The sequence below is a fragment of the Tupaia chinensis genome, unplaced genomic scaffold, assembly GCF_000334495.1.
Source record: "Tupaia chinensis unplaced genomic scaffold, TupChi_1.0 Scaffold000206_1, whole genome shotgun sequence".
In the NCBI taxonomy this organism is placed as follows: Eukaryota; Metazoa; Chordata; class Mammalia; order Scandentia; family Tupaiidae; genus Tupaia; species Tupaia belangeri.
In genome coordinates, this window is record NW_006159681.1 from 874,235 (window position 1) to 898,996 (window position 24,762).

At 37.5% G+C, this 24,762-nt stretch overlaps 1 pseudogene; it reads left to right on the top strand.

Moving 5' to 3' along the window:
* The window catches only part of LOC102472820 (heat shock protein HSP 90-alpha-like), a 24,725-nt pseudogene extending 18,775 nt beyond the window's left edge, over positions 1–5,950 (top strand).
* Positions 5,951–24,762: the final 18,812 nt, after the last annotated feature.

A 24,762-nucleotide genomic window follows, 5' to 3' on the forward strand; every position in this document is an offset into this window, starting at 1 on the left:
GAAAAACTTCTCCCAAATATATATATATATATATATATATATATATATATATGCTGAATATTCCTACAGCCTTTAAATGCTCCAAAACATATTACTCTGCCAATTTATGCTCAGGCTCTGGTTAAAAAAATAATAATTGATGTTGTTTTAATGATTATTTGTCTTTGTTTTTAATTTGTTTTGCTGAGAAAGACATAAGGAGGTCTCCACTGAGGTAGACTGAGATTGGATTTTGGTTATAATCCATTTTTTAAGACAGTCGCCCCCCAAGGAATGCTTTGTGTGGGGTAGAGAATTGGAGCCTTTTCTACATTTGGATTTCAACAGACTTGGGAGACTCTGATGCAGGGAAGAGTTGCAGTCAGCGTGGTGTGACAAGAAAGGAGGATGCTGAGCCCCTGAGACAGAATTCACCCTAAAAAGTTCTGCCAAGAACAGTCCCAGCAATAGAGCCTAAGACTGGGAGAGTGGTGGTTGTACCTCCTGGATTCTGGCTTTGAACCAGACCTCAGAACACTCTGGTGACATCCACTTGCCCTGGGGAGAGACACTCTGTGAAATGCAAAGCCATCTCTTCTGTGTCAGGAACGTTAGCAGAGGAAAGCAGTCCTGCTACAAGAAACCTCTCTCACAGCGCTGTCCAGAGGCAGGAATTGCAATGATTCTTCTCTGGCAAGAAATAATCACGGCGACAGGAAAATTGGGAGCTTCTTGTTTTAGAGCAAAGTGACAAGGCTCTGTCCCTTCATAGTGCAGAGATCTGCATGGAGTAATCAGGCCCTGCCTGTGCTACACCTGACAGCACGACGGGCTGCCCACGGTGGACTCCCACTCTGTACACGGCCAGGCCTCCAAAGGTCTATGGGGTCCGGGTGGAAAATTACAAAGGCGGCAAGCCGGCACGAAAAAGAGAACGGTTTTTACCCAGCACTATGAGATGAAAATGAATGTGACCTAAATCTTACCCTCAATTTATCCACCACAAATCCATTAGGGATACATAATGATTTGCAAAGCCACAAATGGAGGATTATCTTCATTTCTGTCTATTTTAGCAAGAGTCATTCCAGAGGTTTTTTGTTTTCTTTTTAAGTGTATTTGTTCAAAAGCAGGAAGAAACAGAGTAAACAGTTAGAGAGTACATTGGAGGGGAGTAACTGCTCCTGGAACTGCTGCCACTCTGTCAGATAAAATGATACACGGTGTGCTCTATTATGCATGCGTTAACCCAGAAAATAAAATTCTTAGCATGAACCTGTTATTTATTCTTTCAGGTTTTCCCATCCCATAAACTACCAGAAGCAGGCTTTCTCAATGGCAGAACAATTGGCATTTTAGGCCACGTAATTTTTTCTTGATTTACTTTCTAGGGATAAATGTGGATTAATATTTAAATGTTAAAAGCAACATTGATTGAGTTCATTGATTTAAGACAAATTTACGAATAATATTTAGAAAATTTTATTGAAGGTAAAATAAGTATTAAAGCAATCTAGGGATGTATACATTAAAAAAATGTGACTTTTACTCAACAGGGATGAGTTTAATTTGATTGTTTAAATATTTTTTAAATCCCAAAAAGGGTGTAAACAGAGTTAAAAGGAGAATCATATCCATAGATTCTTTTTCCTTATTCTTGTATATCATGGTAATAGAGAGTCTTCTTGCTGATGATAGTTCTTGTTCCAAGAAGATGCAGATGATGTGGAAAAGCAATCTGATTAAAATAAAATGTTGATCCTTTCTATTTTAAATAGCATCTTTAGAAAAATAAATAGCAGTGCTTTGTACTCAGAGAACATGTACTTCAAACTACCCACATAGAAACGTTTCAAAAATAGAGGAAAGTATGAAAATTGAGACGTTATAAACGGTAAGCTAATAAGCCTTTTCTCTGTTGAGTCATGAAAAGAACTTAACCAGAGAACAGTTAAAAAATAATTAACGTGGAGATACATGATTTTATGTCTTCTGCAGGAAAAGAAGGCACAAGAGTGAACTCACCTCTACAGGCATAAAGATGAATTTTAAAATCAATAAAACCCCTGGGTACAATCTTCAAAACTGAAGGGAAACATGGGGAGCACAATTTCATTCAACATTTACCAATATATCTATATGTTAGTTTTTTTTTTATTATTTATTCACTCAAGACATTTCTCTATAACAGTAAACCTTAGAGAATAGTCCATGAAAATGCTGCCTGGAAGAAACACACATTAAAAGTTTAAAGCAGTGATTTCATACCATTGCTCAGATTAAGTTTTTTATCTCCAGTATTACTGCATGATAAAGAAAATCAAATAAATTTCGCTCATGAGGTTTTTCCCCAGAGCTCCTGATTGACAGTGAAAATGTCAAGAGAAGATAAATGCACATATTCTGCAGTTGCTTTGGGTCTCATAACTAACCATTTAGCTCCCACGGCAAGGGGAAGGAATGTAACAGCGGGCCGAGAAAGGACATAGCACAGTGAGCTAGAAATAGACAGGTCTCGACGGGAGCCCTCGGCAACATCCACTCTCCGTATAGAGTTGATTATAATTTAGTGGCAGTAAGTTGAGATGGTTATGTTACAAAAATGGCAATAAATAAAATATATCTTAATTAATACAGATGGAGAATTTGAAAAAAAAAAAAAAAGATAGTTCAGTCCAGATAAGCAGAATATGCATGCTCATATATTCCCTTTTCCTTCTACTAAGCTCAGATCCCTGGACATTCTATAAAAACTATGAAAAGTAGAGTGAAGAGGCTGAGTGGCCAGGGACCTACAGACTTAGAGGCCAATACAATAATGACTTTTTGAGGTTTTCTTCCAGCTCTTCTTGTGTCCTGAACTGGGTGCTGGAGAAATGGGCAACTGGGAAACCCATGTCCCAAAAAAGATGACTGGTTTGGGTCAGAGAATTGCAAAAAGAGCATCTAGACAAAAAAAATCACATTTTTTAATAATAGCCATGCCCTCCTCCAGTCAAACAAAACAGTGAAAAGGCATCACCTGTTGCACCCCATCAGCAAAAGGCAGTGGAGGGAACCTTAACTTCTGCCCCTGCTGGCTGCAAGGAGTCTACAAATTTCAGTGGTATCCATTCTCCTTCTATCCCATAGAATGGACTTGTAGCATACTGAATAAGTAAATAGATAACTACACAAGATACAGTCCTAAGTCAAACACAACTTTTTAATACCTCATTATCACTCTTCAGTTTTAATTGTTTTGTTTAAATCCTGTAACTACCCATGAAATATTCAAAGAAAGAGTAATACATTATTTAGGGCTAGCAAGCAGTGTGGTGCTTAAAGTGACTAGGTCCCACATGGCTGACTGTGTGGTTCACGTCCCAGACCTTATACATTGAAAAATAACCTGCACACATGTACGTATGTGCCCATGAGAAGAAAGAAGGGATTGCAGTATGGTCGTCTTCCCTGGTAGGTGATTTCTCATTTTCCCTCTCTGTCTCTCTCCTGCAAACATATGTGCCATATAGCAGAAACACCAAACCATAAATAAATAAGATTAATATATTCTTTTACTGGTTTTGATGAACCACATCATCAAATAGGTCAACTACTCATTCCTTCATCTACCTGGATAATAATGTGTCATCTTTCTAATCTCAAATAAAAATGCTATTTCAAAAAAAAGTTTAAAAAGTTAAAAGTTAAAATTCCCTGAAGCCCTTACCTGTATCTGGATTTCTTTCTTTTTTTTTTTTTTAAGAGGTTTTTGCAGTAGGGTGTGTGAGCACACTGGAGAGACAGAAAGCAAGAAATCACCCCATAGGGGGATGGCCACACCACAATCCCTTCTCCTCTAGTCTCTTCTCGAGATTCTGAGCATGCACACACACATGTGCCCAGTGTGTTTTAAGCCGCCAGGTCCAGAACTCATACCACGGTCAACTACATGGGATTCCAGTAAAATAACCAGTATGCCATCTGCAGGTCTTGAGTTTTCTTAAAGTGTCTTACTATTTTTAACTATTTTTAATTACCTATTTCAAGATGAGATAACTTTAATTCAACGTAGAAATGACTCTACCCTTTGTCATCTAGCAGGAACAGATACAATAGCAAAAGAACTAAGCATGGAATCTTCCTCATCGCTTCTTTGAATTTCAGACTTCCTACTGTAAGAAGTCTGCATGTCTCTTCATGTGTTTTGGTGGCCTCATTAAAGTTAGTCCCTTTGGGGAACCAGCAGTTAGCATAATGGCTATGTCACTGGATTCCCACGTAGTCGACTGCAGTTTGCGTCCCGGACCCAGTGGCTTAAAACTCACGCCGGGTGCATGTGTGTGCATGTCCAAGATCCCGAGAGGAGAATGGAGGAGAAGGGATTGTGGCGTGACCATACCCCCTGGGGGGTGACTTCTCGCTTTCTGTCTCTATGTCTCTCTCTCTGTCTGTCTGGCAAGCGCACGTGCCCTATAGTGAAAAAAACTCTAAAAAAAAAAAAAAAATTTAGTCACTTTGGTGGTAGAGGCTGGGGTTTACAGTGACGAGGATGGCCTATAATGAGAAAATCAATTGAGTCATTCCAGCAGGGAGAAAAAGTTAGAACCATTAGGATTTTGAGGATGAGAGATAAGAAATGGGTTAGTGTGAGGAGAGGAGCACACAGGCCTCTCAAGGAGCAGAGATATGAACCCCACTTCCCTGCAGAGCGTGGTAGGCATCTGACCCCTGGGCTAACTTTGGCTTCCTGGTTACAAGTCCAGAGCCTTGGGAGCAGAAAGGGGAGATACCACTAGAGAGGACCGTCTCTCCCAGGTCACTAGGACCAGTAGGGGATGAAGGGCTGGTTCTCAGAATCTCTACCGAGGGGGCACTGGGACAGCCACAGAAAAAGGACAAGACTCTCTTTACACCACAGAACCTTGTACAAACCTAATGGGAGGAGAAGAAGACAGAGAGAGAGAAAAAGTGTGACAGAGACATCTCAGATAAAGGAGGCCTGATTTTTTAAAATAAATGATAAGTGGTATATCTCACTTCTCTAGAGTCACAGAGTAATTTGTGCTTAATATATTTGTTCCTTTCTAAAACTGTTTTTTCTAGGATTTGAACTTTGTAAGTATGGAGTATGTCTCCTTGGTTCATTAATTTATTCATCCATTCATTCATCCATTCATTCTGTCCTTTCTCATATCTTGGTTATATAAACAGCTCTAGGAGCCAGAGGACAGTGCAGAAATGGTCCAACACTCTGGAAGGCCCACCCATGTGGGATACTCCTGAGATTGAAGCCGGAGACCTCCCTGACCATGCCAGGCACTGCATCCCCACGGTCCAGCTGTGGGGCTACAGGTCAACCACAGGTTGGAACCTTACTGTGAGTGAGTGCCTGTCTCTCTGTTTCTCCCATTCACAGAAGAAATAAACTTAAAAAATATAACATATTCATGTAATATTACAAAATCAAAAAAAATGGAAAGAAAAGGTACAATTTTAGCACACAGGTCACATTTTACAAATAAGCCACATATCAAAAAGACAGATTCAATTTCACAAAAGAAAACATAAAAGGTTTAACTTGGCCAAATAACTTGTTTGTAATGACACTATGAAACAAATCAATTTGACAAAACTGTTTTTATCTCAACTTTTGGTTTTCTTTTTCATCTTTCAGAATAAAATAATTATCTATACACTGAAAGTGGATAATTTGATACTATTCAATTTCCAGTTTATGATGGCTCAACTTTTTGACTTTACAATAGTAAAAAAGCAATATGCATTCAATAGAAACTATTCTTCTAATTTTGAAAGTTGTTTTTTTCCGTAGCTCGTGATATGTAGTATGATACTCTCTTGTGGTTCTGAGCAGCAGCAGGGAGTTGCAACTCCCCGTCAGCCCAGTCACAAGGGTAAAGAACGGTTTACTGTGTTGCCAGATGATTTTGCCCAAGTGTACTCCTGTAAGTGGTCTGAGCACATTTAAAGGTTAAATGCTAAGCTGCAATGTTCAGTAGGTGATGTGTATTAAATACATTTCAACTTACCGTCTTTTTTATTTCTGGTGAGTTTTGAGGGACATATCCCCATCTTAAGTCAACAAGCATCTGTATTATCACTTATGTGTTAAATGGCAAATTCTTATCTAAAATTGTAGAGTTATCAAAGTGTTTAGAAGAGCAACCGAATCTACTTTTAGTTCAACCTCTGTATCTGGAAACATGCTTCACATATTATCTGACTCTAATTTCACATTGTACAGGAGACAGCAAACAGCAACTCTAGCCTCTCAAAAGAATTCTTCAAGAGATCCAATGGCCATTTTTATAAGCATTATTTTAGATACAACCACAGGTGTACTAAAGAAGAACGTCCCTAGGAAATGATTCCATACAAGATACAGAGTGTGTGAAGTCAGCTGTGTGAGATGAGGGGGGAAGAATATAACTTTCTGTGAGCAACTGAAACAGAGTGAGTCAGGGTATAGGCCGCTGAAAAAGCCAAACCCTGGATCTGGGTGATAGGACTTCATAGTCTATGCCTTGCTTACTGTTATCTTCAATGAAAACTAAACTTTGTAAAATTGAAAAGTGGGCAGACCCCACAGTGAATAATATTATCTAGGTGAGTTCTGAAAAATGCCAAGTGAAAAGAGATTGAAATGACACTGCAAGCAGCTAAGCCAGTGTTTACCAAAGAGTATAAAGTCCCACCCCACAGAACAACGTTTTGGTCAACACTGGACTTCCTATACTAAGGTAGTACCGTAAGATAATAGCATATATGGGGACCAGTAAGTGGCATGGTGGTTAAGGTGCTGGACCCCACAAGGCCAACTGCAGTTCAAGCCCTGGACCTGGAAGCTTGTTTTCTCATTTTCCCTCTCTCTCATTTTCTGCCTGTCTGTCTCTGGTGAGTGCACATGCCCTACAGCAAAAATTTGAAATATAAAAAGAATAATAAATAAAATTAAATAAATAAATCTTTTTAAATAAAAAGACACATCCTGGATGTTCAGCGAAGCTATATCACCGAGGATTACACAAGCTCACTCTATCTTGTTTGCATAAACATGAACTTGCCTAAGAATGTATTTTCCAGAAGGTATCTCCGTCATTAAGTAATAGCAAAAGGCAAAGAATATTATTCAGAGACCCAGGAAGCACTTTCTTCTAGAATTTCTTGGTAGAGTACTGCTACTGACCTGTCTGATTCCCGCATCCCAAGTGTTATTCGCTGTCTGCTCCACCCTCAGATACAGCACTGGTCCATTAGCGGGCCCCGGGCTCAGAAGTTGCATGCTCTCAGGCGGCCCTGCCATGTTCCTGCAGCTGAAGTCCACAGGCCTTCCCTGAGCAGCCTGCATTCTGGAAACGAGGGGACTTGGCAGTAGCTCCAAACTGTGTTGCATTTCATGCTCAAATTGTCTGGGTTGTATATGCAAATCATGTCCCAGGAACAACCCTGATATGTATATACTCTCCAGGGTGTATAAATTCTGCTGTGTTTGATAAAGCTTTAGACAAAATCCTTAATTGATTTTCATGAGGCAAAGTAATAATCTATTCTTTGCAGGAAGACTCACTCTTTCAGAAAATAAACACAGTTCTTGATAGGCAGTGATTAGACACAGAAAACCCATTACAATGACACTTGCATTTTCGAGATAAAAATATAGTAGCTTTACTATCATCAGAGAGTTTGTAGATAATTTAGAGGTTATTACGAACTCTATACATTTCAATAGGGGATAATGTTTCAGCATTCCTCTGACAGAATTCACCTATCGTTCAAGCGTATTTTATCCAGAATAAAGTTCTCTGTTAAAATGTCTTTGTCCTCCTTAAAAACCGCTCATCTTAGCTAAGTCTATTACATTTATTCACACATTTTATACACTTACTTTAAGAAGTAAATGGGAAAAAGATTTCATTCCTTCTCTTTCTACATTTAAAAGTAACCATGTAGTCTCTATATATTAAACAAAATGCACTGTTTTTGAAATTATCGTGATTCCTATTTTAGAAAAGATGTTGTTTCCAGCCTCTGGTTAGAGAAGAATAAAGGAATAGAGCAGGTTGCTACCGCCCGTGTAAGACCTCTAACCATGTGAGTTTTGTCTCTTTTTCTGGTTGTCTCTTTTGTCTCTTGCTCTGTGCTGCTGAGCTAAGGATAAGGCATGAAAAATCCAACAATCCAGTGACCTTTCTCCTTCTGGACTTAAAACTAACTGCAAAGCCCTAAACACTGATAGGAAAGTAAGTGCTACACATAAATATCATTTCCTATCACATGAAAAATTACATTTTTCTCTCTTTTTTACAAGGCACATACTCCTTTTCAAAAAAATGTAAAATGCACTGCTGAAGAGAGGCCAAAAGAAGTAGGAAATGTACATAAAAACGGATTTTCAGTAATTGAAACATTTTTATTATGATCCACTGTCTTCTATAAAAGGTTTCAGAGAGCCAAAATTGGTAAACTTTTATATTCTTTCTCTATTTTAATGTCTCAACATTATGGGGAACAGAAAGGACATATTTGAGGGTAAATATGACCCATGCAATTTCACATTTCTTTAAGTAAACTTTGCCAAGCATTAGCATTCTTAGAAAATAGTATAACATTTAAAATAAGTGTGCATTCAGTCAGGAAATTAAAGTAATATGTATATCTTGAGTCATACATAGAAATATAAGGAACACATATAACTATACATTTTCACCTCTACATCAACCACCAAATTTCTAGTGGTCTCCAGAAGAGGCCACCTCTCTAAATGTTCCTATCAATAGTAGTGAAGTAGTAATGTTGTCAATAGTGGAAGTACTGAGAAAGGGAATAGGAGAAGTAGCTGAAGAGGGTAGCAGCCGCAAGAGTAGAATAATAGCTGTAAAATCCTTCATTTTACATAGATAACACATGCATAAAAACATGCTAGTGGATTTTTGAATAGAGGAACCTATATTCCATTACATTGTAGCACATTGCCAGCCTACCTTAAATCTTGCCTCGAATCCTCAGTATCACTGAAACACTCACCTGTCTAGTGTCCCACTAAAAATTCTTACAAAATGTAAATTATTTAAAATGTCAGTAATTTAACACTTAATACAATTATTGGTAGTTATTTCAAGGGGACATCAAAAAGTCTATATAGCACTGGCCCAGTAGTACAGTGATTAAGTCCTATGCACCCCGTATGGTCACCCGTGGTTCAAATCTCAGTGCCCAGGACTTGGGAATGTGATGGCACTCATGTATGCCCCAAATCCAAATGGAAGTGAAGAAATGAAAGAAAAAGTATGCGGTGAGATGCAGTAGTACAGTGATTAAGTCCTATGCACCCCGTATGGTCACCCGTGGTTCAAATCTCAGTGCCCAGGACTTGGGAATGTGATGGCACTCATGTATGCCCCAAATCCAATGGAGGTGAAAAAATGAAAGAAAAAGTGTGTGGTGAGATGGTGCCCCACTGCGGAGTATGTCCTCTCACTCTGGAAAGTGCATGCACCATTCAGCAATGAAGAAAAAATAAAGATTCTGCAAAATGAAATTAAACTATGAGTTTATTCTGGTACAAAAAAGAAATTGAGATCCATGCATTTTTCTTTTCTTTTCTCCTTTTTTTATTTCTTGTTTTTGTCGTAGGGTATGTGCACATGTCAGAGAGTCAGAGAGGGAGAGAGAGAAAGTAGAAAATCTTCCCCCAGGGGATTGGCCATGCCACAGTCCTTTCTCTACCGTTCTCCTTCTTGCATTTTGGGAACATGCATCCCCCCCCGGCCTGCCATTGGGACTCCAGCTCCTTTACCACCATGCCACTGGCTGGACCCCACACAGTTTTCTTATGATACGTATCTTATGCAAATTATCTGAAGATCTTCATGTTTGTTTGATGTACTTAATGACATTTTACAGCAGGGAAAACAAGATTTTGTTGTTGTTTGTTTTTTCCCAAACATGTACTACAGGTAATGAGACAGTGGTTAAGTAAAAAGCACATAAAAACACTTGGCAAATAAAAAAATTCAAAGAATACCATGACGCAACAGGTGCAGAGTGGTCTGAGTGAATTCAACAGAGTACCGTCCGTGCACCTGCTGCTTCTCTCGCTGGGTCAGGACTCGCACCACCATCAGCCGAGTGGGATCCAGCTTTCTATGCTCAGCATTTAATCCTGTGCCACGGGATCAGCTCGGAAATGATGGACTATTTAAGGTCTAAACTTGTTATCTGTTAAAAGACAAAAATATGAATAATAACTATAAACATTAAAATTGGCTAATATAAAAACATATAAAGTGGAAAGTTTGAGAAAAGAGATAAAAGTGTAATTCTACATGTGCTTGAAACTTAAAAAAAAAACCGTAAGATATCTTCTATAAATCGTTGCACTTTAAATAGCACAATATCCAAGATAAACTAATATATATAAATATATGTAATTTTTTCTCTCTTCTGACCATATTCAGTGTTTTTAATATATTTATTTCTATAGCTCAACATTACATGAACTGCTTTAAAATTCATCTTTTTGCAGCAGAGCTCCAGGTATATCAGGAGATAGGTTTTTTTTTTTTAAAGTTTATTCCGTTTTTCATTGAGTTTTACAGTTAATGTGGTCTCTACCCTGTCAATAAAACACACTTCTGTTATTTTCTTTAGATTTTTTATTATTATCATAATCTTGATTATATTGCACTGAATCATGTATAACATTACAGTGTATTACATTTCTTTTTCCAGAGGAATACCATGCAATTCAGTCAAGACAAAGACATTAGTATCTACATCATCATCAAATAGCTTTTCATCATTTTTTCCAAATTATTATTCTTCTCATTATTTTTTAAACATTCAATCACTATTTATCATTTTGCTTATAAAAAGACTTTATCCAATATGAAATACTTCTCAGACTGGAGGAGTCCGACCAGGTGAGGCCCCAGGATTTGTCTGAGCCCCCTGACCTTTGAGCTCCGCTTCCGGTCGGATCAACACGTTGGCAAGGCTACTGTTGTGCACCCCCCGACCTTGGAACAAAGCTTGGGTCAGTTAGCATGTCAGCAAGGCTGAAAAAAAAAACAGCTCCCCTTTGCTCTGATTACTTACTATTAATTACAATGCTTTACCTCTGTGGTCACAATAGAGGGTGGGCTGAAGTTCTTTCTAGGCAGAAGTAATCTTGACCTTTGGAAGGCCCTTAAATTCTTCCTTTCTTTATGTAAAATAGGATTAGGCCAAAACTGGCCCAGGACACCTCTGCCCTCTCCAAGTGAAATAGATAAATATATTAGGATTCCTCAAATTAAGTTTTAGATCCCTACAAAACTGTATAACTATCATTCTTTATTAAGATCCATAAGAACTAATATCTATTCTTGAGATTTTCTTTTCTCAGCACCATTCCCAGTAATCACAAGATGGCTCCTGCACCACATCTGCTTACTGGAACCGCTTTCCCGAAACTACATTCCATGAAGGCCCACCTACAATTACGAAACTGCACTAGACCCACCCTTAATCAAACCCTGAATAGAATCTTTGTTCTCTATTGTTAAAAACTTTATGAGCTGTTAATTGAAACACTAGCCCCTTTCCCTTTACTTGCATATAACACGTTTTCAATAAAAACGCACGATAATTCCTAGCAGTCGTCACTCCTCAGAGAGCGATCTCTGAGGGGTGTCTGGCATAGGACGTGCATGAAAGGCATCGAGGCCTCTGTCTTCTGTTCACCTTCGCCACCTTCATCGAGATAACCCACCCACGCCAAGGCTGGACCCCGGTATCAGATCAGTCTAGTTGAGAATACAACACATGTTATCTTCAACAGGTAATAAACCATTTCTGTGTCCCACTAATGTCATGCCTCTCTATTTGTTCTCTTGCTATCCTTCTCCATACTCGTTCCTTCTTCCACCCCATTCCATGTCTTCAGCATCCCTAACAATTTTCACTGCTTATATGCCCTCCAATAATTCTCTCTCTACCATAAAGTGCAGATATTCAGTATGTATTAAGTGGGTACATACACTGTCTTTCTTTCATATCCTGGCTTTCTTCACTCAGCAATAGATCCTCCATATCAGACCACTTTCTGTCAAATGCCAGGGTACTATTCAGCCATAAAAAACTTCTATTATATTTTCAAGTTTACCATATTTTAAGTTTAGGTTATACCAGAGGTAGATACTTACTGTTTTCTACCCCATGTCTTTGAACATCCCCTTTGCCTGAAATGATACTTCCTTCTCCACTGTACGCCTTAAATTCCTTTCCTTATGTGTAGGAGGCTCATCTGAATATCATGTTGCCATGCTAGTTTTTCCTACTTCTTCCCTACCTGGAGGTCCTCCATTGTTCTTTTGAATCCCCTAGCGTGTTGTAGAACACAGGTGTACTCACCTCAAGCCTTCTTAAGTGTAGTCATTTGTTTGCACAATCACTGCAACGGCGACATGTGAAGGATTCAAATAGTGGTGAGACAACTACAAATCCATACATATATTCGTACACATAGGTACATATATGCATGCATAAAACAAGCAAAAATACAGGGAAACACGAAAATAGATAATCATTTAAATAGTCAATCAATGAAAGTGAGTACAAGAATATGAGAGGTAGAACAATTTGCTTTTCACTGAAATCATTTTTTTCATTTTGTTATTACAATTCCTAATTTGCATATAATAGTCATACATATTCATGTGGTACAATTTTTTTTCAATGTGCATCCATTGTGTCCTGATAAATTGTCTGTTGGCGAGTGGTAAATGCAACCTCCATCTCGTATAGTCATCATTGCCCCACGTTACATACATTCAAAATCTGCTCTTTCAAGTATCTTGAAATGTCACTAATGAGAGCTAAAAGAATGGATTGCTTAGCGGTAGTGTAGAGTGTTTCCCTGAGGTTGGGGAGTGGAGAGGGCAGGAGATTCTGGCTGACCGACACAAGAGTAAGGACAGATGGGTGGTGTGAATTCTAGAGAGCTTCCACACAGCAAAGATGGTGGGAATTTCTGAACCACTTCTCGCAGAAACTCATCCCCCTGCATGTGATTCGCACAGAGGCATCATTATTCTTTCCAATGCTGCAGCATTGCCTGGGGGTTAAATTTACCTACTTTGTCATTTTCTTCAGGTTGTTAAAGGTGGTTCTGTTTATATGTGGTATTCAAGCTATATGCTGATTTAATACTCTAACTCATTTTTCAGATGCTACATCATAGTGTGTTTCTAGTCCTCCCGCAATAAGTTACACATTTCTGGAGGAGGATCATGCACCTGGCAGTTTATATTCGATGATCTGAAACTTGGAACTGTGAATGGAGATTTCAGGCTAATTGTTTTCACAGAAATGTTTGCCTGCACTCATGAATACTAACACACAGGCAAGTTTTTAGTTCAAGCAATAGGAGAAATCCCTAATTTTATATTTTAGGACCTCAGGCATGATTACATGTATACCACAACAATGAACATGGTACTTAAAATATAGTCATATAGAATTCTTAAATTCTTTCCTCCTGGGACAACAAGTAATATTTGGAACTTAAAACTTTATAACGTAAACTATTGTTATGACAATAATAATCACATGACTTCTTTCTATCATTTGTTAATCCAAGTGGCAATAGAAACACATTTTTTTTCCCTTTTCTGGTTTATCATAAAACATGTGCATGTCCAAAAGATAGTGAAGCATCCTCCACAGACCTCAGTCACTCTGTGATCTTCGCCTTCCAATTTCAAGCCCTCCAGGATCCTAGACATGCATGCACATGCCCATTGTGTTTCAGACCCAACCTCTGCTTTTCATCTAATTAACTGCTATTAAGAAGAAGCTGGATTTAATTGGCTTCCAGCTTCACAGTACTGTACGCTACAACAGCACCACAGAGGCCAGGGATGAGTATTTGCTTTTTCTTTTTTTAAAGAATTATTTATTTAACTTTATTTTTTATTATTATGATTATGATTATTTTTAAATATGCTATAGGGCACTTGTGCTCACAAAAGAGAGAAAAAGTGAAAAAGCAAGCTGCCAGGTCGAGGACTCAAACCATGGTCAGTCATGTGGGAGTTCAGAGCCTTAACCACCACGCCACCTGTTGGACCCCAAAAATACATATTTTCATTTCAGATGAAATGAATAAAGAAGACATAAGCTTTTGCTATAGATAAACTGTCTTTGGGTTTACTTATTTTGTAGCAATAGATTTCTGAACAGATTTTTATGGCAGGTGTTGTCCCCACACAGAACAGAAGTTTATGAGGCTGTGTTGAGGAATCAGTACATTTGAAAGGCACCCACACACAAATACACATTGCATATTTTCTGCCACTACAATCTGACTACTTGGTGTAGTCGCTAGTTGCAAAATTTTTGAAAACTAACTTTGCTGGAGAATCACATTAAATTTAGATTTCTTTTTTTCCCCAAAAATATGTCATGAGTAATTGATTTTTTACTAAAATAACAATGTTATTAAATGACTACTTGAGAAAAAACAATTTTCCAAGAATCATAATTATTAAAAAACATAATGTGTTTTCTTTAAAATATGACACTACTTTACATACCACCACAGACCTGAAATCTTACCATTATTCAATACTCTGAAATCCGATTTTTAAAACTATAATAAAAGATTACTTAGGCATTCATATGAAAAATATTACATACAGATCACTAAACACTTTATGCATAGAAATGAACATCAGTATCTAATTTTCATTTCATTTTAATGCATGCTTAATGGCATAAATATAGCTTAGGTTTTTATTCATGGAAGGAAATCACCAAATGATTCTCATCTCATTATACAATTTTATTGTTTCCTATTTTGTTTTTCAGTGAGAGAAATTTTAATGTCTATAATCTTGACCCACAGGCAGAAAATTTAAAGTACCGCTACAAATCAAGAGTGCATCAACGTTACAAACTCTTCTTATCCATCTTCTAACTTAGTTTACAAAGTAAACTGTAGCTGATCACTGTTAATGAAACATAGATGGGAGCCTCGCACCCCCTGACATCGATTCAGTCATCATTGAAGAATAAACAAGCGAACAGAAAATAAAAAGAAACAACTTTCACCAACCTAGCTACCCTGTTCAGCAGTCTAGAAAAAAAGGATCCGTGACTATTAACAGCTGCAAATCAAATGTTTGTGCTGTGGAAATTGTAGTAACCCATTCTTGCTATTGGGAATAAACACAATTTTAAAACCAAATGCTTCAACATTTGGTATAACAGTAACATCATCTGAACAAATACAACTACATCACAAATGTGTGCATAAGCCAAAGAAGGCAGTAAATTCTGGAGTTAGATACTAAAGCAAAGAGGTTAGTTCCGAGACACCCGTTTACTTTTGATGTATACAAGTGTGTGAGGGCATTTGTCTATTTAAATATGCGACCTTTTTTGAGAGGGATCTTTGCTATAGGGCACATGGCCTCACCGGAAAGACAGAGAAACAGAAAGAGAGAAATCATCTCCCAGCGGGGAAGGCCATGCCACAATCCCTTCTCCGCCATTCTCCTCTTGGGGCATTGGGCATGCATGCACACGTGCCCAGTGTGAGTTTTAAGTACCCAGGTCTAAGACTCAAGCTTCAGTCAAATCCATGGAGTCCAGTAAAGAAACCATTACGCCATCTGCTGGTCCCGAGGCATATTTTTTAAAATGTACCTCAGATATAAAACATATCTGTGAAATAAAAATCTTATATATTTTTTAAAATAACTTTACTTACCTACTTTATACTAACTAGTACGTCATAATTGTGACTAAAATTTCGCAGGTATTGTTAAAATATGAGAAAAAAATCTGAAAGACCTTTGTCATAATTGCTGTACCTGAAAAGTTTCTTTTCTTGAAAAAAGAATGTTCATACTACTGGTTTCTATTTCCTCTTACAGCATTCATTATCAAAGTTTATTCTGTGAACTCTGCCAGATATGCTCACTGCCTGATATCAAGAAGAATGTGGTCATATCAAGAAATTCATTTGTAGCTATGAATTAACTATCATTAATTCATGATCATTTTAGAGTATGGTGAGATACTACCTTAATGATGGCAAACACTAACCAAGGAAATTTCATGAGAATTACTAAGAGGCTTCATGAAACCAAAGAATTTCTGATATTAAAATGCTGCTGAAAATAAGACTTAAAAAATCTTCCTAATCCAATCTATGGCTTGTAAAACTATGTGTTTTACACTTCACATAAATGGTAAAGTGGATGAACTCACCACGCTTTATATTTCATGTGATTTTTCAAGTTATTTATTTAATTTCATTCACAAGACCCAATTCAATGCATGACTCAAGTCAGCGGGACTTTTCCTAGCCATCTAAGGCCATGAAATCCCCCACATGAAGAGGGTGATATTTACTCTGTGATTTTTTTCTGTTCATCTGTTTCCATCTACTAATCTAAGGAGAAGTCTCAAGCCTTCATTATTTATCTTTTCTTCAGAAAGAAAATCAGGCTGCAAATTGTTTTTTATTTTAATTTCCAGAGGGCACATGCACTTACCAGAGACAGAGCAATGACGACAAAGCACCCTCCAGCGGGATGTGTTCAACTGCAATCTCTCTTCCATTTCTCTCTGCCCATACTGAGGACGATCTCTATGGAGGAAGATATTTCTTATTGTAGAGTACATAATGGCTGCACCTCATGCTCGCTAAAACCTTGTCATGGTGCCTGTGCTCATTTAACTTGATGACTTGTTGATATATTGTATGTATCCCTTGCCTTTAATTGTGAAGGTGAGAAGAGAATATACAGATAGGTAGGCATGAGTGTATACGTGTGTGTGTGTATACATGTGTGTATGTGTATACATATACCTCTCACCTCCACAATTGGTGACAAGAAATATTTCTCATTTATCTTCCTACTTCTGTGACTATCTCAGTGCTTGGCATAAAGCTTGAAGTGCCTTACCTACCAGAAGTCCAAGAACAACTGAGTTGAACCATTCTGTGATACCGGAGCTAAGGGAAATTATCTTTTGTTGACTGTTAGAGATACAAAACCCAAATATCTTTCCATTAAGACTGTTAGAGATGCAAAACTGAGCATCTGTGGAAAACGAAAATGCAGTCAACCGAAGAGAAGCCTAAGTTGCCAAGCCTAAAATGAACAAAGGCAGATACAGTGTCCCAGAGGCAGGAGCAGAGCTGGAAACGCCACATCAGGCAGCTGAAATTAAGGTCAGTTAACAAGCTGAAAGAAGTATTTGTGGAGCGATTGTAGGGAGCGGTGGGAGCCTGTGGTGGTTTTTATTGTGAGGAAGATGACTAATCATATTTAAAAGAACGGCAACAGTCTGGACACCAAATAACTATCTCCTGACTAAATAAATAATAACTATAGATAGAAGTGCAGAGACTAAAAATAGGAGGTGACTTTAAAGAATCTAACGTCATCTTTTTATAGATTTACATACAAGAAAAGTATTAAATAGTCATCAGAAGTCATAAAATCATTCAGTGACTGAGCCCGATGAAAATTCCCTAAGAGATACTCTGCCCACTCTCACAGGGCTTTCTTCCTAGTTTATAACCTATTTTATTATTTATTTATTTATGTTTCATTCATGTGCATAAGAGAGAGAGCTCTCAACAAACAAAGTCTTGTCACATTGGGATTCCCCTCCCCAGCTTCACCACTTGTGAGAACTGTGAGTATGCGTGCACACTCCTGCCACGTTTTCAAGCAAAGAGGTTAGTTCCGAGACACCCGTTTACTTTTGATGTATACAAGTGTGTGAGGGCATTTGTCTATTTAAATATGCGACCTTTTTTGAGAGGGATCTTTGCTATAGGGCACATGGCCTCACCGGAAAGACAGAGAAACAGAAAGAGAGAAATCATCTCCCAGCGGGGAAGGCCATGCCACAATCCCTTCTCCGCCATTCTCCTCTTGGGGCATTGGGCATGCATGCACACGTGCCCAGTGTGAGTTTTAAGTACCCAGGTCTAAGACTCAAGCTTCAGTCAAATCCATGGAGTCCAGTAAAGAAACCATTACGCCATCTGCTGGTCCCGAGGCATATTTTTTAAAATGTACCTCAGATATAAAACATATCTGTGAAATAAAAATCTTATATATTTTTTAAAATAACTTTACTTACCTACTTTATACTAACTAGTACGTCATAATTGTGACTAAAATTTCGCAGGTATTGTTAAAATATGAGAAAAAAATCTGAAAGACCTTTGTCATAATTGCTGTACCTGAAAAGTTTCTTTTCTTGAAAAAAGAATGTTCATACTACTGGTTTCTATTTCCTCTTACAGCATTCATTATCAAAGTTTATTCTGTGAACTCTGCCAGATATGCTCACTGCCTGATATCAAGAAGAATGTGGTCATATCAAGAAATTCATTTGTAGCTATGAATTAACTATCATTAATTCATGATCATTTTAGAGTATGGTGAGATACTACCTTAATGATGGCAAACACTAACCAAGGAAATTTCATGAGAATTACTAAGAGGCTTCATGAAACCAAAGAATTTCTGATATTAAAATGCTGCTGAAAATAAGACTTAAAAAATCTTCCTAATCCAATCTATGGCTTGTAAAACTATGTGTTTTACACTTCACATAAATGGTAAAGTGGATGAACTCACCACGCTTTATATTTCATGTGATTTTTCAAGTTATTTATTTAATTTCATTCACAAGACCCAATTCAATGCATGACTCAAGTCAGCGGGACTTTTCCTAGCCATCTAAGGCCATGAAATCCCCCACATGAAGAGGGTGATATTTACTCTGTGATTTTTTTCTGTTCATCTGTTTCCATCTACTAATCTAAGGAGAAGTCTCAAGCCTTCATTATTTATCTTTTCTTCAGAAAGAAAATCAGGCTGCAAATTGTTTTTTATTTTAATTTCCAGAGGGCACATGCACTTACCAGAGACAGAGCAATGACGACAAAGCACCCTCCAGCGGGATGTGTTCAACTGCAATCTCTCTTCCATTTCTCTCTGCCCATACTGAGGACGATCTCTATGGAGGAAGGTATTTCTTATTGTAGAGTACATAATGCACCTCATGCTCGCTAAAACCTTGTCATGGTGCCTGTGCTCATTTAACTTGATGACTTGTTGATATATTGTATGTATCCCTTGCCTTTAATTGTGAAGGTGAGAAGAGAATATACAGATAGGTAGGCATGAGTGTATACGTGTGTGTGTGTATACATGTGTGTATGTGTATACATATACCTCTCACCTCCACAATTGGTGACAAGAAATATTTCTCATTTATCTTCCTACTTCTGTGACTATCTCAGTGTTTGGCATAAAGCTTGAAGTGCCTTACCTACCAGAAGTCCAAGAACAACTGAGTTGAACCATTCTGTGATACCGGAGCTAAGGGAAATTATCTTTTGTTGACTGTTAGAGATACAAAACCCAAATATCTTTCCATTAAGACTGTTAGAGATGCAAAACTGAGCATCTGTGGAAAACGAAAATGCAGTCAACCGAAGAGAAGCCTAAGTTGCCAAGCCTAAAATGAACAAAGGCAGATACAGTGTCCCAGAGGCAGGAGCAGAGCTGGAAACGCCACATCAGGCAGCTGAAATTAAGGTCAGTTAACAAGCTGAAAGAAGTATTTGTGGAGCGATTGTAGGGAGCGGTGGGAGCCTGTGGTGGTTTTTATTGTGAGGAAGATGACTAATCATATTTAAAAGAACGGCAACAGTCTGGACACCAAATAACTATCTCCTGACTAAATAAATAATAACTATAGATAGAAGTGCAGAGACTAAAAATAGGAGGTGACTTTAAAGAATCTAACGTCATCTTTTTATAGATTTACATACAAGAAAAGTATTAAATAGTCATCAGAAGTCATAAAATCATTCAGTGACTGAGCCCGATGAAAATTCCCTAAGAGATACTCTGCCCACTCTCACAGGGCTTTCTTCCTAGTTTATAACCTATTTTATTATTTATTTATTTATGTTTCATTCATGTGCATAAGAGAGAGAGCTCTCAACAAACAAAGTCTTGTCACATTGGGATTCCCCTCCCCAGCTTCACCACTTGTGAGAACTGTGAGTATGCGTGCACACTCCTGCCACGTTTTCAAGCTGACAGCCATGGGGCTTTCAGTGTGGCAGTTCAGTTTACTGCCAACTGCACTGCTAGGGTAGGCCACTAGCATTTTATAAACCATTTTTGGAGTTATAATTTACTTTTAAAAAGTTGTTAATATTTAATGTATAAAACTTAATGAATCTGGATCTAAGTATACAACAATGAAGCCTTCACAATCTATGCCATAAATATTTCCATCACTTCTACGTTTCCTCCTACACACTATTTGTGTAATTATATGATAAACAAGCATATTTCTTATGTCTACAGTACAACACTATTAACTGTAAGAACCACCCTCCACTATAGATTTCTAGGACTTACTCATCTTGTATAGTTGAACTCTAAACCTTAGCTCTGGAAATCCCCATTGTACTCTCTGCTTCTATGAGTTTGACTATATCAGATTCCTCAGGTAAGTGGAATATATAGTACTTATTCTTCTATATCTGGCTTATTTCCCTTAGTGTATCATCTTTGCAGTTAATCTATGTTGTCGCAAATGGCAGAAGGTCTTTTTATTAATGCTGAATAATATCTATTGTGTGTGTGTTATTCTACCCAATCAAATGTTGATGAATATTTAAGTTACTTCCATTCCGAGGTCATTGTGGTAAATTTGGGAGTACACATATCTCTTCAAGAGCCTTTTTTCAGTTGCTTTGAACATACCAACAATTGGACTAAGTTGATCACATGGTACTTCTCTGTTTAATTTTTTGAAGAACTATGTTGTTTTATGCAGTGGTTGCACCCATGTACATTCCCATCAAAAATGTAGGTGGGTTCCTCCGTCACACATCTCAACATATTTTGTCTCTGTTTGTGTGTGTGTGTGTGTGTGTGTGTGTGTGTGTGTGTGTTTACAATAGCCATCCTAAGGGTGAGGTGATAGCTCATTATAATTTTGGTTTGCATTTCCCTGATAATCAGTGATGTTGAACATATTTTCATGTAACTGTTAGTCACTTGCATATCTTCTTTGGAAAAATGTCTATTCAGTTCCTTTGCTCATTTTTAAAATCAGGTTATTTGGGTTTATTAAATTGTAAGAATCCCTGTGTGTTTTGAATATTAACACTTTATCAGGCATGGCTTGCAAATCTTTTCAATCAGTTGCCTTTTTATTTACTTGTTTACTCCCTTTACTATACAGAAGTCTTTCATTTGACATAGCACATTTGTGACATCATCTAAATCAATGAACTAAATGAACCTTGAGAGGTTTCCTATGCATGCCTTGTCTTTAAGATACTATGAAATCAGAGCCATCAGAAGCTTAGCTCTTTAGCTTTAGTTTGTCACCTGTAGCAGATACTGTCAGCCACTGCATACTTATTTCTCTTTCTTTTCTCCTCGACAAAAGAGCTCAGATGTTCTTCTCTGGAGCTGAGGAAAAGAAGAGTTCTTTGCCAGTCTGTGGAGTACATTGCGAACAGCTTAAGTTACTTGTTACATCACTCTACTCCCAATGGAAATGATGGGTTTAGCGATGGGCTTCTGAAGTACTCTGATGTTATCAAGGGCTGCTCAATTGCTCCTTTTCCTGTTATTTCCATTGATTCAGCTCTATTCTCTGGGTTTTTCATAACCCCAAAAGGCTGCCATCATTCTTAGCACTTCATCCTAGTGACATGTCAATACCCAGAGAAATCTCTGTTCACTTAAAAGCAAGATATTCTTTCTCTAAAACTTCCAATCAAGTATCTTTTTGTTTCCCAAAAGCCCCTAACATTGGTATCCAACTTACCAGTAAACTTCTTGGTATGAGAAGTAAAAAAAAGAAAAAAAATTCTTATTGCTCAAGCCTGTGTGAGTCTCTTCTCTTTTGCATGCTACTGTACGTGCTGGAACAGTACTTTTATAAAAGTGGATTACCATATTCATGTCACAGGAAAGTTCCTGGGTAACATAAATATGGTAAGAAGATATGAAATAATGGAAGCATTTGAAAATTAATGTCAACTCTAAATAGTCATCCTTTGAATCTATTGTTTCTTAGTGTTCTAGGCAAATGCATATTCCAAAAAGAAAAAAAAAAGTTAAAAAAAAAGAAAACTCAACATGTGGGGAAACTAATAAGAGAGAAATTACTGGGCCAACAGGTGACATGGTGCTTAAGGAGGTGGGTCCTGCATGGCCAACTCCGCAGTTCAAGTTCCAGATCTGGTGACTTGAAAATCGGCATTTGTACAGCATGCCCAAACTCCCAAGAGGAGAATGGAAGAGAAAGTAATGCAGCATGGACATCCCTTCTGAGGGCAATTTCTTACTTTCTGCCACCTCTCTTTCTCTCTCACCAGCAAGCACATGTGCCCTCTGCAATTAATGGGACAAAGAAATGTGGTATTATCTGTCGAAGATAACTTTTATAGTTTTATCAACTGGACTAGGGAGAAATGTTCACATGCTGAAATACTCAGTTTGTAAGCTAAATAATGTGATTGAATGTAAAAGAGGAAAAAATGTCAAAAAATAAATAAAATCATTTAAGTCTGAAGAGAATCATATGTGACACAATTTAAATCTGCATAATAGAACATGTGGTTCCTTAGGTTTCTGTTCTGATGTTTTCTAAGGCAACCTAGGAAGTTTCAAAGAGAACTCTAACATTTTAAGTATTTGCATATACATTTTTGTTCTTAGTTTTGTTTTTGTGCAGTTTAAGATTATAAACACTCTTTTGGGATGGATTAAGGGAAACTTTTTTTTTTGGGGGGGGGAGAGGTTTTTCGCTATAGGGCGCGTGCGCTCGCCAGACAGACAGAGAGAGACATAGAGACAGAAAGCAAGAAATCACCCCCCCCAGGGGGGATGGTCACGCTGCAATCCCTTCTCCTCCATTCTCCTCTCGGGATCTTGGGCATGCACACACACGCGCCCGGTATGAGTTTTAAGCCACTGGGTCCGGGACTCAAACCGTGGTCAACTACGTGGGAGTCCAGCGACATAGACATTACCCTAACTGCTGGTTCCCAAGGGAAACTTTTTCTCCTTGAATATAATCATTAGATTATGTTTTTGAAATCGCTGTTGTATCCTTTCATCCTGAAATATGTTGGCACTTCCATATCTACTCAGTGAACTTAGCATCTACTTTACCTTTCATAACTTTAATAATATAAACGAGTAAGTTACATTTTTTAAAAAAGTTTGGACTTCTTTGCAGAAGACAAAATAACTAAAAAAAGGCAAAACATTGAACACATGTGTATTAGGGACAGCAGCTGGCAAGGTGGTTATGAAACTGGACTCCCAAATGACCAACCAGCTTGAATTCTGGATCCTCTGGCTTTAAAATCATGCTAGGCCTGTGTGTGCCCAAATCTCAAGAGGAGAATGGAGGAGGGGGGATTGCAGCTGGCCATCTCCACTGGGGTGATTTCTTACATTCCCTCTCTCTGACTCTCTCTCTTTCTCTGGTGCGTGCACATTCCCTATGACAAAAACCTAAAAAAAAAAATTATTGAGAACCCAAATGTATCATTTATTTTAAACAGAATTACGTAAAATAGAGCCTTTATTTTTGATACTGAAGTGTAAGCTAATACAAAATGATATGAATTATATTCAAATAAAAATATGACTTCTGTAAATTTGCTATTTTCTCCATTAAATATCAAAAAGAAAATTTAAGAAATCTATAAATATATTGACACAATTTAATAGTAAATCATTACTTTACCATGTCTTTTTCTCTAAGCTTCTGAAGAGTAAGTCAAAAATCTTATGGTTTTATTAAATACTTATGCCAGAAGTGTTCTGGTCTATAATAAGTCTTACATGTCAGCTTTCTTTCTCATCTCTTTAGAAAGTGGACATTTTGCATGAAGAATTGCTGAAATGCTATTTTCTGTGCTGTCCAACCCTGAGAAAGCAGGCTGGTTAATTTTTCTGGTTAGTACTTTTGCTTCTCACATATTTCCCACTAAATATAATGTTGTAAAAATTATTAAATATAGATTTAATAAACATGTGGGCGTCCTGAGTCCTTATCAATAGGAAATCATTCTATAAGAATTTTTAGAAGACAACTTTTGTCTGCAGTGCACAACTGTTTGGTTTTGCTTTGGTTTGACTATTAAGTTGCTTAAAGTCTAGACTATAGTGATATGATATTTTTTGACATTTACTTTGTTAATTTAGTCAGGATTCCACCTGAAATTAAATGGGAATGCCATTTGAGTGAGAGTGACATGCAGGAAGGTGTGGACAACTGTATACCACCCAGAAATTTGAGAATAAATCCCCTTTCTCTGATTGCTCCTATTAGAATTCATGTCTTTCCCTGGCAAACTCTTGTTTCATTACCTGTAACATCTTTGTAACACTTAAACCCAACATTTTGTACGTGTCTCACTTCCCCAAGTAGCAAATCCAATGAAGATAGAAAACACATCTCATCTATCTTTGAATTCTGCATAGCACCTAGCAAATCTTTGAGCAGTGATTTTTGTTAGAAGAATAGTTGACCCATGAGTGCACCACAAAGTAATTTTTTAAAAGTCTAAGACTGGGAGGATTTATCTTTATTTCAGTATACACACAGAGTACTTAGGAAAAATATGAGATAATACTTTTTCAAATCTATAAATGAATAGTTTTCATAAAATTTAGAATATATCTAGTATTTATTTATTTTTTATTT